Here is an 11,237-nt window from a genome sequence, read left to right on the forward strand (position 1 = left end):
CCAATTTAAGTCTGGGAAGATGGAGACTGCCCCCTGAAGGATTAAAATGCCTTCAGAGCCCTTCCTCTACCCTTATCAAGATAACCTGTCCCTGCTCCTACCTGTTGCTAAGGCAACCTATCCTAGGAATTGTCTCTCCCCGCAGGGAGTTATGAAAGTTGTTAATTAATGTGTCCTGAACTGCTCCATCTGGCCTTCCCCTGCCCATCTGCTTCACACCTTTTGGCCATCCCACCTGAGCATCTCCTGGGCCTAGTTACTATAGCAGGAAGGAGAGAGATAAGGAGAAGAGGGCAAGAGAACAAAGGACATGTAGGACATATAAAAAACACCCTCACTTTTTGGGATACCAGGATAGCAACTATGGCTCCCTTCTCCCTCCTGCGAGAAGTTTATGTTACTCCTTTTTAAATAAACTCTGATTTATATACTTGTTTTGACGGGCTTCTCTAATGTTATACTTCAACATGTGAGAAAGCAGAACTTGTCACTGGTAACCACCAGTATTATTACTTCAAAGATAGTTTTTATATGTGGTTCATACTAACTGACTGATAGAGTAAAGCAGATTATTCTCTCCAATGTGGATGGGGCTCTGCCAAGTATTCATAGGCTTTAAGAGTGGAGACAGGTTTCTGCAATAAGAAGCAATTCTATCTCAGGAGGACAACATAGAATCCCTTTAGAGTCCCCTTGCTCTTCAGATTTCAGCCCTAGGCCTGTAGCAACTCTCACTGAAATTCTAACCTGCTGGTCTTCCCTACAAGGTTCAGTCCTGGCAGTCCCCACAAACACATAATTTCCTGTTTCTTGTTAACTTCTCTTTCTCTATGTATATTCTATTGGTTCTAATTCTCTGGAGAACCCTGACTAATACAGGCACATGGGGATCATTGGATACTTTACCAGAATTTGAATTCCATAAGATGTAACAAGGAAGAAATAGATGATAGGATTTCAACAAAGTATTAGTTTAATTTCCATAACTCTACATTCAGTAAATTTGGAGAGGAAGGTAGGGTGGCTGATAGGAAAACTGACAATAAATGGCCCCATGACAATGTATGATTTTCCGTGTCAGATGCAGAAACACTGGCCTTAGTAAATTCTGATACTTAGAACTAACCAATCCTAAAAGAAGAAGACCCTGCAGATTTTTTAAAAAATTAATTTATGTTTTATTCTAATTTTTTAATATATGACAACAGAATGCATTACGATTCATATTGCACATACACAGCACCATTTTTCATATCTCTGGTTGTATACAAAGTATATTCACACCATCCATGTCTTCAATACATGTACTTAGGGGGGCAGATTTTAATTTAAAAATAAATTATGAAGGAAACCACCAGTTCACCTAGTTTTGATTTGAATCTAAGGCATACAAAGACTGGATTTGACATATCATTTGTGAGGAAAAGGAGAGAGAAAATATAACTAAGATTCTATCACATTAAGTAAACTACATCTATATTAAACTAAGTATGGTGTTATGTCTAAATTTATTGGGTTATTATTATTTGATTTCATGATGGCAAAGCCATTTTCTCACAATTGATTATCATTTTAGTCTTGGGTCCTTGGGCAGAATGAGCGCAAGCAGTCAGACTTTCTCATTGAAGGAGAGAAGGGCTGTGTCCATGTGCACCCATCTACTAGACTTGCCACTGCTTCCCCTTGACCTTGGTAATTCCTAAGAGGAGTCATTGGAATAGCACTTCCTAGTCCTTAATGCACTGAAATGAACTTTTTAGGTTGAACTCAGGAATCTCCAGCTCCTCTGTGTTTGGTCACATCTTTTGTCGTGAAAGACATCTTTTTTTTTTTCCCTGCTAAACATAGTCATTTATCCAGTGCTTATTCCATGGTTCTGCATTGTCCTGACTGGCAATAGTGTCAATGACTAAAAGACAAATAATCCAGAATTTTGTTTCTCAGATTCAGCCAGGTTCAGGTTCCGGTACACATGGACCTGGGGAACCCCTCAGGCTTACTTCTTTCCTTTTCTTTCTCTGATTAGTCCATCATGTTTCTGGAAAAATAATACAGTGAAATTTTATAAGTAGATGCTAAGCCGTGAGGTGGTTGTACAATGAGAACATTTCCTGGACTGTGAAATAATTTACTGATGAATATAAAATAGAAATGTATCACAGGAAATCCTATCAATATGTCATGAAGTATTATCAGAGTTCAGGGAACCAGGTATTTCTGTTCGAAGCTATTTTTTTTTTTTCTTATTTTGTCAGTCAGTGATAGCAGCTCAGGGAAAACTAACTATAGCAGGCTTGTTTTTAGTTTTCAAGTGTCCTATTAAGCATGTACAGTCAGCTATAAATTTCAAGTACTGTAATTTTAAAGAAAGGAAAAAAAAATCAACCCAGCATTTATTAAGTACTTATTCTCTGCCAGACATGGTGTGAGGTGCTTTTATCTTTCTCCATATCCCCATTTTAAAAAAAATTGAATCCAGGGGGTATTTCAAAAAGGCTGTACCTGCAGCCCTTTTAATTTATTTTTTTAAGAGACAGGGTTTCACTGAGTTGCTTAGGGCTTGCTAAAGTTGCTGGGGTTAGCTTTGAACTTGTGATCCTCCTGCCTCAGCCTCTTGAGCTACTGGGATTACCGGCATATGCCACTGAACCCAGCCTCCATATCCCCATCTTACTGATGAGAAAACAGAGGCTCAGGCTCAAAGAGGGTAAGCAACCTGCCCAAGCTCAAGAAGTTCAAACCAGAGGCCATCTCCTAAATTCATGTTTGTTTTTGTTTTTTGTTTTCCCTACAGCCTGCTGAGCTGAATTTTCCAATGCTTTATGTTGGAAAATATATTTTCTCATGAAATCCTAGATTAATAGGGTAATCATCATTCACAGAAAGAATAGGAAAAGTCACCCACAGCTATTGAACACTCAGTGTTTTCCAAGTGCTATCCTAGGCAGCTACTGTAAAGCTTCACACCATGACCATTTTTCTAGATGGGGAAACTAGGAGTGTGAGAAGTGAGGCAGAAAGCCTAAGACCACATTACTAAGGTGAGGAGCAAGAAGTTCAAGCCAGGGGCTTCTGACCTGACTTCCCTACACTGTGTAAAACCTGCATCATCTTGGGCTAAATGTGTGAGACTACAATGAGCCATTAATTTGAGACTGACTTATTTGTAACTTTGGGTGTGATTTGTAAAACAGCAAAGTACCCTAGAGTAACTAATGATGAGGACATGAAATAGACAGATATAGATTATCCTATTATGTCCACTTACAAATGGACTCAGAAAGGGGTCCTGAGAAAGCGGGTTAGAAATTGCTCCCCCTTCTTCAGTTTGTAAAGCCAATCCTGTTAAAAATTAATCCTCCATTTTTATCCCTGCATACTCTTTTTCCATGTTTTATATGATATAAATATCACTTTAACTATGAAATAGCAATCACCAAAGAATTAGTTAGGCTCTTTCTTATACTGTATTAAGCTAATCTGCCCTTCTTTAGTATTATTGTCTAAACAAAATGGGAGTAAGAATGTCTTTAAAATCTGTATGAATGTTTCAATGGGGAATCTTGTTTATGTGAATATATTTCTATATTATTAACTGTCATTAATATGGATAATCTTAAGTATGTTAACAGTCATCTCAGTTTATTTCAGTCCAACAAGTATTTATTGCACATCTATTATGTTTGGGGTACTGGACTAATTAATGCCTGGGAGGTGTTTAGATGATCAAAGCACTTCTCGTGTAGCTACTCTTGAGTGACAGATAGGTAAGTGGATGACTACCCATGGCAAGGGCATGAAGATATAGAGAGAAATATATTGAGGTCACGTTTCTGAATCATCCACTGTGTCTATGAAAATTGCAATAGCTTTTACCCTTTGACAAGAGATTCTAAGTCTAGCATCTATCTCACAGTAAATGTATGAAAAAAGTCATTTATAAAAAAACTATTTATTGAATCATTGTGTATTGCCTGCTAGCAAAAGAGAAAACATCCAAACAATGAGATACATGGAATAAAATATGACCCACCCACACAATGGCATGTTGAGGAGGGACACGTGTGAGGTAAAAGTGCCCTGGAGTCAAGTGTTGTCAAAGCTAGACCTTAGTTTATTATGTTTTTCTCTCAACCTTAGATATGTATAACATTTTTCATACTAAAAAGGGAAAAGATGAAACTGATTCCTTTTTTTATCATGACCAAGCAGAAAAAGAACTAAGCAATACAGTGAGAGAGAAAATCAACCCCAGTTCATGAACCTATGGTTTGTGTCAGAGACAGGATGCTCTCTTGACTTTACCAAGGTCTGCCTCCCTCATCCCTCATTACTTTTCTCCTTTAGTTGCTGGTCTGACTCTTCTAAGCAAATGAACTTATGATTCATGCGGCATTTGACTACATTCAAGTATATAACATTTTTAAAAATTTCCTAGACAATTTATATACTAACCTAATTCATGTTGTATTTTTCTCTCTGAATGAAAAATTGACATCAAATAAAGGTGTGCATACACCATTCTTTGCAATATTTATGAAGTGAGACAAAAACTCTTCAATAACTTAAAGCCTCTGATTTTGTATTCCAAAGTCATGTTCACTAGGCATAATTTCATGTAACATTTAGATGCCCTTTGACAGATGAATGGGTAAAAAAAAAAACGTGGTACATATACACAATGGAATATTACTCAGTCTTAAAGAAGAATGAAATTATGGCATTTGCAAGTAAATGGATGGAACTAGATCATATCATGCTAAGTGAAATAAGCCAATCCCCAAAAAACAAGGTGAAATGTTTTCCCAGATCCATAAATGTGGGTGGGTAGAGAAGAATGAAGAAACTTTGGATTGTTCAGAGGGGAGCAAAGGGAGGGGCGTGGTGGTCAGGATGAGGACGGTGGAATGAGACAGGCATTATTACTCTATATACATGTGTGATTATTGTACTGGGGTGATTCAGCATCTTGCACAGCCAGAAGAATGAGAAGTTATGCTCCATTTGTGTACAATGTGTCAAAATGCATTCTACTATCATGTATGACCAATTAGAACAAATAAAAAGAAAAAGAAAAAAATTATGGCTTTCATTTAGACTTTCTCTAAAACGTATATATCAGCATTTCTATTACACATACATTGTTTGTGTGTATGTGCGTTTAGAAGAAACAGCCCCAACTCAAATTCTATAGTAGGAATTTCAATTTATTCTTTCCTTACTGTATCCTTGAAAAACAACATTTTTTTTTTATCTTGATATTGCATGTTTTGAGCATTTTTTATTTCTGGTATCTTTATTCATTAATATGTTAAAAAAATTTCAGATGATTTACAAATTTGTGTTTCATATGTTTTCATGCTATTTTATACTTTATAACTTTAGATCTAAGGTAAAGAGTAAATGAGCAAGTAATTCAAATAAAATTCAAAGCTATTTATAATTTATCTTAATGTGTATATTAAATCCTGGACATAACTATGTATGAAGATAATGATGTGTACATATTTATACATATCTATCTATCTATCTATTTCATCCTGCATAAGAGTTTTTTATTTTTGCATAATTTTAGACTCATATTTTACTAATATTAGAATAGCACTATCATAATATATCAATGTTTTCAATTTTTTTCTTTGAATATATTTGCCTTATTTTGTCATTTATCCAATGGATATTACTTGATCTTTAAGTGTTTTTACAATGCATTCTGGATCAAGGCTATAAGAGAAAGTTGAAAATAAATTTTATTTTGATAGATGCAAAAGTGTTTTTCCAAAAGAAGATAATTTGCAATATCCTCTAGTCAACAGGTGATTTCACAAAAGTAAATACCACCCCCCCCCTTTTTTGGTACTGAGGATTAAATCCAGGTGTACATTACCATTGATCGACACCCCAGTCCCTTTTATTTTTACATTTTTTCACATGGTCTCATTAAGTTGCTGATGCTGGCCTTGAATTAGTGATCTTTCTGCCTCAGGCTCTGCCTTTGCTGGGTTATAGGTATACACTACTGTCTAGCCTACCTATATTTTTTAAAGTACTATGCTTTTTCCTTTTTTTCTGTTTTATTTTTCATACTTTATTCCTTGTATCAATAGTTTAAGAAAGGTACTGATTTATAGATAATGTTTATAAGTGGCATCTAAAGTCCAGTTTCCCAAATTGTTATGTTCAGTGATCTAGTTAAATCCAATTTTAATCCTTACTTTAAGCAGTAATCCTTACTTTAATACAGTAGGCTAAACACAAAATCTGTATATTCTGAACTACAAAAGTGGTTTCTGAAACCACGTAAGGTTTTAGACAATTATTCATTCCCACAAGAACTTAAAAATATGTTAATAAAACACTACCCCAAATGCTTATCCTGCCATTAGTGCATTAAGCATTGCCACTTCTCTTACTGAAAGCAGATGATCTGTTTTAGTTATAAAACTTAAAAACTAATCCAAGTTCCAAAAGGTTTTAAGTTAAAAAAGCCTTTCAACATGAAAAGGAGACATGAAACTTAGTTTCTAAAAATAAATCACTCTTTAGGAAAGAATATTATCTTTTGAGACACATAAACTTTCTTTCAAAAACCTGTATTTTCTAATATTATCCTTAAAAGGAATACAGGTCAGTTCACTATCTTTAATAACCTGTCAGACCTCTATTGTCTAAAAACTTCAGAATATGTAAAGCATATGTCTCAGCTGTCATAGTCAAAATGACATTGAGATTTCACATATTCAACAGCTATGGTACAGCTTATAATGGCACAAAAGCATGTAGCACATAAATACTACTGTACCCTTTGTATAGTCAAAACTACCTTGCAAATTATCCAGAAGGAACTGGAGAATTTGCAAGGTACTTTAACTTATGTTCAATCGTTAAAACCCAGTAGTTTGAGTATGCAGTGTAATGGCAGACAATTAAAGACTTAAATATTATTCTAAAATCAAAGACATGAAAAGAATGGTGAAAATTTGTTTCTCCGTCTTTCACTTACATGCCTAGATATGAGGACATTACTGTAGAAAATACACAGTTACTATGCATGGTTTCCACAGAAGATAAAGAAATTTCATAAAGTACAAAAGGAATCAAGGTCCATGGTTTGCTTCATTATGCTTTTCTAGCTCATTTCAGTTCTTCATTCATAGTGAGCAAGTCTTGAACCCTAGCAAACTTCCTTTGTCATTTCAAATCAAGAAGTCCATATCTTCAACTTGGCCTTGGCCTTGTCTTCCTATTGACACTGCCTTGTGTGACATTTCAGTGGTGAACTCAATAACAGGGTCTTCAAGAATATCCAGTGACTCAGTGGAAGGATCCTGACCATCCCCAAACTCATACATCATACATGGTAATTTTTCAGAAAAAGTCCCTTTTTTTCTACCCTGTCCACCTTTTGCACCTCTCCCAATTTCTTCATTTTCCTCCCCAAAGGTGGGGTCTTCTTCCTGCCCTGATGTCTGCTAGCCTGCCAGCCCACAGTGTCTGCTTTTTCCTCTTCTAAAAACAAATGCAACATTTTGTTCAAAAAGAACAATTTGTGATTTAAATAAAATACAATATTTTATAATCATAAGTTCTGGTGAAAAAAGAAAAGAACTTTTCACAGGCAATAACTCCCCAAATAAACTGATTATTGCTGCCAAAAAAAAAAAAAAAAAAAGTGAACAGGAAGTTATTGTAGGGAAAAATTGTATGGAAGTTGTGCAAAAGCTCTTGAGTACTTTGTCAAAGTGCTGTGTTCCACAAAAGCAACCAGCAGAAAGCAAAGGACTCTTAGCTTTAATAGTTCCATTACTTTTACAAAGCCATTTCCCCTCCAGTTATTTTATCTCCTTTATTCCACAGAAGTTCTATAAACAAGTAGACTAATCCTATAGATTCAAGTCCCAAAGCATTTTTGAAAGACTCTTCACTTACAGTTGCAATGGCTGTTAATATCTTCCTTTCTTTTCTATTCTTCTTTCCATTCCTTCCTTCTTTCTTTCTATTTATTTATTTTATTTATTCCAGTACTGGAGATTGAACCCAGGGCCTTGTGCATACGAGGTAATCAATCTACCACTGACCTACATATCACACTCATTGTTAAATTTTAGTTCATGAAAATTGAAGGGATAATATGGTCTGTGCTCAAGGAAGTCAAGGAAATGATGGATTAAATGAAGTAAATTAGCTATATAGTGGGTCATGGGAGTGAATCTATTTCTGTACCATCTGACATTTCATCACCAGTAACTTAGAACATTTTAAATTCTTAAGATGTTCATATTGCTAATGCAAAAAGTTTTATCTTCATGCATTTTAAATCTACTTAACTTTGACCAGTACAGAAAATTCCAAGAACCATATTTCCTTGAAAACGTTAGTAACTCTAAATGGCATGAAATTTGTTGGTGAACTGTCTTGACAGTTGGTCCTAACTTCAAACATAAATGGCATTAAACAAGAAATTCTAAAAAAAGTTTAAAAGGAAATATTTTGAATAGGTTAGTGGCATTAAAAAAAGTTGTATAAGCAAGACTGCTTACAAACGAATACTTAGGTTGAAGTTTGTAGATGTGATAATAATATTATTTCCTCCCAGTGTTTGAGATCAACTAAGAACTATCGAGACAGATAGAATTTGCCACACCCAGAGACCTAATTCTTCCCCTACCTCTGTTCTTTGGGAAATCCCATCCCAATAGAAATTTCAGAACAGATTTACCAGAAAGTCATGAAGAGAATTATTGATTGTTTCATAGTGAGTAGGCATGTTAGGCAGGACAGAGAAAGACAGAACTTCATATCTGCCTGAGGAAGCAGTGCCTGGATCTTCTCCTAGCTGCAATTGCCAGAGAGAAAGAGGAGCAGAGATCACACTCTGCGGGAGCAGTGGCTCCAAAGGGTGGGAACCCACCAAACCCACTTCTTTTTCTCTAGCCTCACTAAATCACAGAAGTCAAATTTTAGTCCTCTAAAGGAGAAGAAGTTGGATGACTAGGAAAAAGCAGATGTTTAAGTTTGTGCCCTGTTATTACCAGAGAGTGTTATTAATTTTTCTTAAAAAAAGAAAACATGAAAAGAATAGATTCCTTTTTAATAGTTTGAAATTTTGTGTAACTCTTCAAATAAAATGTGTTTTTAGTATCAAGTAGACCAAATATTTTCTCCCTTATATTTAGGAATATTGATGAAGATAATATGATCCTTTTGTGGTAAAATCAACAATTAGGTGCTTTGGCCAAGGCCATTTCATAAAACGTGTGAAGGAACTCTCAGATACTTGAAGTCTGTGACCTATGAAACTGAAGTTACATTTCACCTTGGTTTAAGAAGAACGTTCTAGAATAGAATAAATGAATAATGCATAGAATATTTACCTAGAAAGTAACTGCCATCATTTCAAATTAGTAGATGTTAGCAAAGGCAACAAGCACAGAATAATGACAATACTTAATAAATAAAATGAATACTTTTGGATAATAAATATATCTGAATTAATACATTAGAAATGCACAATTTCCTATGTATTATTTAAGAAATATTGTTTTCTTATTTTTTTTGCTATGAAACATTACATGCTATTATTACTCCTTAGAAAATCCAAATTTTGGTAAGCTAGCTGAGCTATATTACTTTTGCATTATTTTGAAAAGGACTATTTGTTATACAGTGAGGATGTGTTTTCATTATGATGGCCATGGTATTGATATATATATATATATATATATATATATATATATATATATATATACACAAACAAATATATATATATATTTGTTTGTGTGTGTATGTGGGGGGGGGAGGTTACCAGGGATTGAACTCAGGGCACTTGACCACTGAGCCACATTCCCAGCCCTGTTTTGTATTTTAATTTAGAGACAGGGTCTCACTGAGTTGCTTAGCACCTTGTTTTTGCCTCAGCCTCCAGAGCAGCTGGGATTACAAGTGTGCACCACCACACCCAGCAAGCTTTTATATTTTATGTCAACATTGCTCACAACTTGCAAAAATTAACACTATGATTTCACATATAGGAGACTATAAACTAACATTTCCACTCATTTTTTCTATAGAGAAAATATGTATTTATCATAATTACTGTAGAATGAAACTGAGGGCACACATTTTCATCTTTGGTATCTGATACAGGCTCTGCCATTTCCTTAATCAATATTGTATAGAAATAAAATATGTGAATTTGAAGTCAAGCAGACCACATAGGTTCCAAATGAATATCTTTTGAATACATTTAAATTGTTTTATTACAAGAGTTTTGGGTTTTTAAATTTGTAGGGTATTTAAAAATCTATTTGTTGTTTTTCAGCAACACATGTCATGACCACATAAGTGTAGCTAGAATGTCTCAAAAATATTCTTGTATAAAAGGGAAACAATATATGAAAAATTAAAAATAATATTTTATTACATTTTAATGAAAAAATAAGATGGCTATTGTACAGGGTGCAAATTAAGTTATATTGTTTGAAAAAATGACTGGGGAGGGTTATGTGATATAGACAACTATTTATCTCTGGGTTGTGACAGTGGAGATAATTTTGCTTTTTCCTGTTTGCATACACATTTAAAAAGTATTTTAATAATACATATTAATCATGAACATTTAACATTTAAAATAAATGTATGTAAATAAATCCCTTAAAAAACATTTTGTGCTTGGAACATGTATTTGTGTTGTTTTCCAGTGGGTTAAAGGCCTGTACTGAAATGTTGTGCTCTTGTTTGCCTTTTCTGGCATTGCCTAGCCCAGTAAAATTTCATTGAAAGCAGAAGTGCAGTCCTTACTATGTACCAGCACTGAGGCTAGATGTAGGGAGTGCATTGCTAAGGTATATTGTATAGAGCCCAAACATCAAGCCACTGGTACATTTGTACAATAACATTTTGATGTGGTTTATAACTCTCAAAAGTTTGAGTTTATTATACTCTAGTATCTTAGTTGGCTCTAGCTGCCTAAAAATACCATATACTGGTATTTTAGTCAGCTTTTTCTTCACTGTGACCAAAAGACCTGTAAAGAACAATTACAGAAGAAAAAATTGATTTGGCTCACAGCTTCAAAGATCTCAGTCCATAGATGGCCAACTCCATAGTTCTAGGCCCCAGGTAAGGCAGAGCATCATGGTAGAAGAATATGGTGCAGGAAAGCAGTTCAGGACATGTCAATCAGGAAGCAGAGAGCTCTGCTCACCAGGAATAAAATACAAACCCCAAAGGCATGC

The 11,237-nt window shown here is 34.8% G+C and overlaps 1 pseudogene; it reads right to left on the reverse strand.

Moving 5' to 3' along the window:
• Positions 1–7,097: 7,097 nt before the first annotated feature.
• LOC114097873 (transcription initiation factor TFIID subunit 13 pseudogene) lies at positions 7,098–10,156 on the reverse strand (annotated as a pseudogene).
• Between the last annotated feature and the right edge of the window lie 1,081 nt (positions 10,157–11,237).

The sequence above is a fragment of the Marmota flaviventris genome, chromosome 11 (genome assembly GCF_047511675.1).
Source record: "Marmota flaviventris isolate mMarFla1 chromosome 11, mMarFla1.hap1, whole genome shotgun sequence".
NCBI classification, from domain to species: domain Eukaryota; kingdom Metazoa; phylum Chordata; class Mammalia; order Rodentia; family Sciuridae; genus Marmota; species Marmota flaviventris.